Below are 7,967 nucleotides of genomic sequence, written 5' to 3'. Positions count from 1 at the left end.
TCCCACTTACTTTTCAGCAGTGAGCACAATATCTGCCACAATTATCATTTGCCAGTATATTTATTCACCCTCATACAATGCACTGGGTTGCTTTTAGGGTGCCGTGTAAACATGCAATAAGGTTCCCAGAAACTGAGACTGTCTCTGTATAACTGATGTTACTGTAACTAAGATAGCATTTATTTTGCCAGTATTTGATTTCTTGTGAAAATAATTTGCAAGGAGACCTTTATTTTGTAGAGGCATATGCCAACAAACATTATTCCTGACATTTGGCTTCTTACATTAAAAGACCTGCTAGTAGAGGAATTGACGGTGGCTCTTTTTTTCACAACAAAGAATGTTCTTCTATATGGTGGCCTCTGTATATTTCCAAGTATGCCTCTGATGCTACTGAACTGCAGGAAACTTTTTGGAAGTGGTGCCCATAGGATCTGTACAAGTATGATCAAATGACACAGAGGCCTGGTCTACACTATAAAGTTAGTTTGAGGTAAGTTGCATTGTATCAACCTATTTGTGCACCTGTCTACACTCAGATTTGTCTCCCACTGATGTAAGTGCCTATTTATGGCAGCACAGTAACACCACCTCTCCAAACTGCGTTAAGCCATGGTTGATATACTGTTGATGCAGTGCAGGGGTGGGGGAGGCCTACTATGCTGTGAGCCAGGAGCCTGGATAAGCTTGATGCAAGGGAAGGAACTTCAAGTAAGTGTGTGCGCATGCATTCTCACTTACAGTGTTTAAATGTGAAGATGGCACGCAGCTCAACCCCAGGTTAGCAGGACACAGGTATCAACTGTTTATTGTTTTACAAGTATGAGAAGAGGCAACAGTACAACAAACAGAGGTAAAGTTATTATCTGCTTTTCATACCCCTGTAGGGTTAGGCACAGAGTGTCATGTAGAGCAGTTTGAATATGTATAGAGGGATGTCCCTTGTGTCCTCCTGAGAGATCCTCTGCAATCTTTTCCCTAAGATTTCTAGGGACAGCTGTCTGATTTCTTCTGACCTTTTCCCACACCATTCTGCAATCACTTCAGCAGGCACCATTTCCTTGAACAGGCTAGTGACATATGGGCCCAGGCAGCTTCAGGATGCCAGTAGCAGTTGTGTACTCTGTGCCTTTGTGACCCTCAGGAGTGAGACCCTCAGGACTGCTAAAATCACCACCACCTGTGGAAAACAGTGCCAGTGCTCAGTGCCATTGCCCTGTTCATATCCATGGAAACAGGGGCCGAAATGTTATTGATTTACACACTGAACAATTCCCCGCTCATTACCGCTCCCATCTTGCCCCTGGTAGGCCATACTCACCATTGGGCGGGGAGAGTGGCATTTTGCTGAAATGTCAATAAACATGTCTTATTCAAAACTCATATGGGAATAAAAGAAGGGAGGTTCTGAAACTTATTTTGTACTTTCCATTGTGACTGTACATACAATAATACATCTGTCTGTTTTATCGGTAGCTGCTGCCATTGAGATCTTGAGGGTTACCCTCCCCACACCTGCAGATGCCTGACCCTAATGAGGAGGAGAAAGAAGTGGACTAGGGAGGACATGTTCACCAAGATCCTGCAAGCAGGATTTATATATATATTATATATCCTGCTGCAACGGGTCCTACTGAAAGGCGAACTGTCAGGTTGGAGGGAGGTTACCAGTGGAGTTCCTCAGGGATCGGTTTTGGGACCAAATGGGAGTGTGCTAATATAGTTTGCAGATGATACAAAGCTGGGAGGTATTGCCAATTCAGAGAAGGATCGGGATATTATACAGGAGGATCTGGATGACCTTGTAAACTGGAGTAATAGTAATAGGATGAAATTTAATAGTGAGAAGTGTAAGGTTATTCATTTAGGGATTAATAACAAGAATTTTAGTTATAAGTTGGGGACGCATCAATTAGAAGTAACAGAAGAGGAGAAGGACCTTGGAGTATTGGTTGATCATAGGATGACTATGAGCTGCCAATGTGATATGGCTGTGAAAAAAGCTAATGCGGTTTTGAGATGCATCAGGAGAGGCATTTCCAGGAGGGATAAGGAGGTTTTAGTACCATTATACAAGGCACTGGTGAGACCTCACCTAGAATACTGTGTGCAGTTCTGGTCTCCCATGTTTAAAAAGGATGAATTCAAACTGGAGCAGGTACAGAGAAGGGCTACTAGGAAGATCCGAGGAATGGAAAACTTGTCTTATGAAAGGAGACTTAAGGAGCTTGGCTTGTTTAGCCTAACTTAAAGAAGGTTGAGGGGAGATATGATTGCTCTCTATAAATATATCAGAGAGATAAATACAGGAGAGGGAGAGGAATTATTTAAGCTCAGTACCAATGTGGACACAAAACAAATGGGTATAAACTGGCCACCAGGAAGTTTAGACTTGAAATTAGACGAAGGTTTCTAACCATCAGAGGAGTGAAGTTTTGGAATAGCCTTCCAAGGGAAGCAGTGGGGGCAAAAAATCTATCTGGTTTTAAGATTCTACTCGATAAGTTTATGGAGGAGATGGTATGATGGGATAATGTGATTTTGGTAAGTAATTGATCTTTAAATATTCAGGGTAAATAGGACTAATCCCCTGAGATGGGATATTAGATGGATGGGATCTGAGTTACCCAGGAAAGAATTTTCTGTAGTATCTGGCTGGTGAATCTTGCCCATATGCTCAGGGTTTAGCTGATTGCCATATTTGGGGTCGGGAAGGAATTTTCCTCCAGGGCAGATTGGAGAGGCCCTGGAGGTTTTTCGCCTTCCTCTGTAGCATGGGGCATGGTTGACTTGAGGGAGGCTTCTCTGCTCCTTGAAGTCTTTAAACCATGATTTAAGGACTTCAATAGCTCAGACATGGGTGAGGTTTTTCATAGGAGTGGGTGGGTGAGATTCTGTGGCCTGCGCTGTGCAGGAGATCAGACTAGATGATCAGAATGGTCCCTTCTGACCTTAGAATCTATGAATCTAAAGCAAGGGCTGCACTGGACCGTGAAGGAGGTCTGGAGGGTGAATATAGCAGACAGCCTGGAGAAGGAAAGAACAGACAAAAGAAAGGCCCAGGAGTCCCAGCAGAAAAAGAAGAGGCAGATACAACAGGATGGGGATTCCCAGGCCGAAAACACAAATGCTGCTGACTCTTCTTGACCTACAGGTTCAACAGTAATGGGCTCGCCTCACTTTGCAGTCCATGGAGAATACCATTTCAGCAGCTTCCTCCACCCTCCAATGCAACATTTAATGAGATATCATGGGTCACATCCCTACCCCTACCATTGGGGGACAGTTAGGACAATCACAGCTTCACATACACTGACCTGTGAGAGCCATAACTGGGGTATGTTAGGCAGAAATGGAATGAAATGGACAGGAACATTTTCTACCCTACTATTTTAAAGTTCTGTTTGGGTAATTGAGTTTGAGTTTACACTGTGTTTTTTTAACTGCACAATTTTGCCCTCTTTTTGGTACACAATAAATTTTTATTTTTTGGAAATAAATTTACCTAGCATTCCTTACAGTACACTTTACTTGTAGTAGAACAGGACCTCAGAGCTCATAGGTTCAGTGAAAAACACAGTGTATTAATTATACATGTACAGCAAGCACCACATAATTCATGGATTCATTAAAAGACAGTGTGATATTCATACATGTACACCAAGCACTACACAATTCCTCACAGCCCCCAAAACTTCAAGGCTAGACAGAGCACAGTCCAGCACAGCACATTGTTCTTGCTGACCATTAAAGTGCTATTTAAAGGCCTCCCTCAGTCACATAGTTCCACACTGAGATCTTATAATGGCCTTTGTGTCTGGCTGTTCAAACTCAGCAGAGAGCCACTCCACCTCTGCTCTCCATCCCCGTGGCAACTTTTGCCTCACAGATATTATGCAGCACTCAACAGGCGGCTATAACAACTAGGATATTTTTCTCACTGGGATCCAATTTAGTGAGGAAACACCAACAACATTCATTCAGTCTGCTGAAAGCATATTTAACTGTCATTCTTCAACTGCTGACTTGGTAATTGAATCTTTCCTTAGTGCTGTCAAGGTGGCTGGTGAACAGCTTCATAAAACAGGAGAGGAAGGGGTAGGCTGGGTCCCCCAGGATCACTATTGGCATTTCAACATCACGAATGGTAATCTGACAATCAGAAAAAAACGTCCTAGCTTGCAGCTTTCTGAACAGTCCTGTGTTCTTAAAGATGTGAGTATCATGCAGGCATGGATGGCAGTATGGGATGGAGATATTGACCCCTTGCTCCCAGCCCCCTCTGCCAGACTTGTGTGTGCCCTGCAACACATTGCAAAAATTCCCCACAAGGCATTGAGCTGAAGGGTGGCATGTGACACACTGGGACACCTACCCATGATGACTGCACTTTGCATCAACACAAGCACTCCTAGTGAGTACGCAAAGCACATGGAAGCAGTCAAGTATGCTTGCACACAAGCAACACACTAACTGTGACAGCTTTACACTGACATAGCTTGTGTCAACCAAAGTTTGTAGTGGAGACATATTTGGAGTCCTGGTTATAAAAGGGACTTGTGGCCTCATCCATGTCAGCTGTTTCCATAGCTAGTTAAAGGTATAAGGACCTTTTTTCCATGCCTAGGGTGATTTCAGAGATTATATGCAACTGTCCATCACCCTAGTTTTTATAGTTAGGTTGTATTATATTGGTAATTAATTACATACCTCTTCTGCAAACACTTAAGTAACTTCTTAACCTAAAGCACACAAGTAGTTCCTATGGCTTCATGGGAACTACTCACATGTTTAAGGATAAGCATCTATCTAAGTGTTTGCAGGAGCAACAATGCCTTATTTAGTAAGCGTTGGGTAGTTTGAGCCATTCCACACTTAATTTTTATCTGGACCAACTTCTCTAACCTTTTTGGTCAGGGCCAATCAAGATACCAAAGATAAGATAAGAAGGACCCATTTAAGTGGTGTGAACCATGCCCATCCATGTTAGTGAAGGCTGACATGCCATTTATGTAACAGTAACTACTTCTGACATTCAAGCGCTGCAGAAGTACAAAAGTTTATGCTGTAGTATAGAAAGCCATCTATGCTGCAATGTTACTGTTGTAGGGTGACTGGCCCTTTAAGGTAGTTGGGTCTAACCTGGCCTTACCACAAACCATCAGCCTTCCATCTCATACTGTGAGGCAAGGGATCAGGTGATAGCTTGCATATCATCTGGTCCTCATAAAAGTCAGCAAGTAGCTCATTTGAACTGGAGGAAGTTGGAAGGTTTTTGCAGGTTTTTCCATGGATCAGAAGAAAGAATTCAGTTCATATGCACCTCTCAGGTGGATAGTTTGGTTGGTGTAAGAACCAGGCTAGAGAGAAGAAGGGAGCAGGGAGGCTTACCTTAGCTCCTAGCTTAAATCTAGATGGCCTTGGAGTAGTTTAGGAAGGAATGCAAGAGCTGCAGGGAGTAAATAAGCTCCTGTAAAAGACCCCTGGGTCAGGTGGGAAAAGACATGACTGAGATTTTGAACTTGTGTTAAAAACTTTTACTTTGAAGAACTAAAACTGAAGCCCTGAAACAAAGGATACTGACATTCTATTGCTGGAGCATGTTCTTTGGCACAGGGGCTGATATACTAGCCCACTGGCTTGTGGTTACCTTCAGAAATAATGACAGGTTTCAGAGTAGCAGCCGTGTTAGTCTGTATTCGCAAAAAGAAAAGGAGTACTTGTGGCACCTTAGAGACTAACAAATTTATTTGAGCATAAGCTTTTGTGAGCTACAGCTCACTTCATCGGATATATGGCTTGTGGCTAAGGTGCCACAAGTACTCCTTTTCTTTCTTCAGAAATAGTTATCTGCTGACCATACATTTTCTATCTGTCTCTAATCTTGTTCCCTTATCATCCGTTTTGGACTAATTATTTGGACTAAAAGAATTTCAGTCTCTCCTCTTATTCTTTCAAGATGCATTTGTCTGCCATTTCAGTGTTTGTTAGTGAATAGTTTTATCATTTTCAGTTATCCCACCAACCAAAGGTTCCTGAAAGGTCTGGTTAACATCTTCCCAATGACAAATAACCCTTTTAATCATCTGACCGTAACCTGGTAATGACAAGGTTGATGAACTCGCTCTTTGGGTTCTTGGAAAAGTGCTGTTTATTGCATTAGTTGCTAAAGAAAAAGGCCAGATACTCAGGCAGTGGAGCTATGCCAGTTTATACTGAGGACCTGATCCAATGCACACTAAAGTCAATGGAAAAACTCCCATTAACTTCACTGGGCTTTGGATCATACCTCAGCTGAAGAGCTACCCATTTTATTTAAAAAATAGTTGTAGTTCAAAATTATTCAGCAATAGATTTGGTAATTTAAGTAGCTTTTAAAGTACAAATAGTGAAGTGCTTCAGCATTTATTAAGCAAACTATATTAACTTTATTTTCACAAGTAAAATGTTATGCAACTAACTGATCCTGCAATGAAACATCATAAATCAGACATTAGGACTGGGATTTTAAAAGTGTCAGATTTTAAATGAACCTTAAAATGAGATTTATTTAATAATGCTTTCTTTATAAAGAGCAATTCAACAGGATTATGCTTTTGTTCCTGTATTAGTTCTTGAAAGAATACAGAAGAAAGATGTGATACCTTTAATCGACCAACACCTAGCCCCTAAGGAGAGCCTGGTGTAAAGTAAATGTCTAATACATTATTGGTAGAGATGATTCCTAGATTATGGATATCAAATTCTTCAAAATACAGGGGGGAGGTGGTGTTTGCAGCTGGGTTTTGTTTTGTTCCCGTATCATTACTGTGACATATTGGACCCACCATCATAGACTTTTTTGTATAGTTTCAGATCTGAATATTGTCTTACTTTGTATCTCAATGATGTACTTCAGAGATTCATATCTGACAATGTTCATTTAAAACAAAAAATAAAACCCTTCACAAAGTTGCTGCATGCTTCTTTTTTTCTTCTTGTTGTTCTTGGTGTGAGTTTCTCTAGATTGCCTTCTGAAATGTAAGAGCTTGCCAGACCAGGTGGGGCCCTACTTATCAAAGTGCTCATGTAGACCAGGGTGTTCCATATGAGAGTGTTCAGATAAGATTGCATTACCTCATCATTCCATATAGTCACCAGTGCCCACACACATGCTCCTGGCAATAAACTCATAGGAAGTATTCTTCTGAGACATGGTTAAGTTACTACAAATTTATTAGAAAATTATTGTGGAAGAAACTGATGCTGATAAAATATCAGGCAAAGTTTGCAAGCGCTATTTGTACAAGTAAGTGTGTTCCAGCAAGTGCTGGCCCTCTATGGTACAATGCAGACACAAGATCCTGACTGTCCCCCAATGGTAGGCTGTCTAAGATTAGATTGTAAACTCTTTGAGGCAGGGGCTGACTTTTTGTTCTCTGTTTGTACAGTGTCTAGCACTGTGGGGTCCTGGTCCATGTCTGAAGCTCTTTGGCAGTAGTAGCTAAGCAGTGACCAATGCACTATGGATAGGTAATGGGAGGGCAGTTTGTGCAAGTGGGATTATTGTGACAATAATTCATTCCCACACTGTACTGGCTGAGATTAGCCAGTGAAGGACCACATGGGGGCTAGCTTTGCTCAAAGCAAATTGAATCCAAAGGTGTGATCCTGACACTGTGCACCACAGAAAGCACTTCTGCATGTGGGCCTGTGGTGTTACAAGCAGGTTAAGGGACCAAACAGTAATATCACATGCCACATTTCTCTAGGGTAGACAAGACCATTGTATCAACCTTCAGCGCTGTAGAAGAAAGGCCCAGCTGTTGAAAGAAGGCATGCCTCATATTACTCAACAGCAGCCACAGTAATGGAGCACAACTGATTTGCTCAAAAAGGGAATCCTGTCTATTTTTCCTTGGCCATAAGGCCTAGGTAGCCTTCAAGCCAAGGCCCGTAAAGCGTAAGAGTGTGTGCAGGTTGGCAAA

This window comes from Dermochelys coriacea, chromosome 1 (genome assembly GCF_009764565.3).
Source record: "Dermochelys coriacea isolate rDerCor1 chromosome 1, rDerCor1.pri.v4, whole genome shotgun sequence".
In the NCBI taxonomy this organism is placed as follows: domain Eukaryota; kingdom Metazoa; phylum Chordata; order Testudines; family Dermochelyidae; genus Dermochelys; species Dermochelys coriacea.
The sequence above is the reverse complement of the archived record's forward strand: the minus strand, read 5'-3'. Positions refer to the sequence as shown.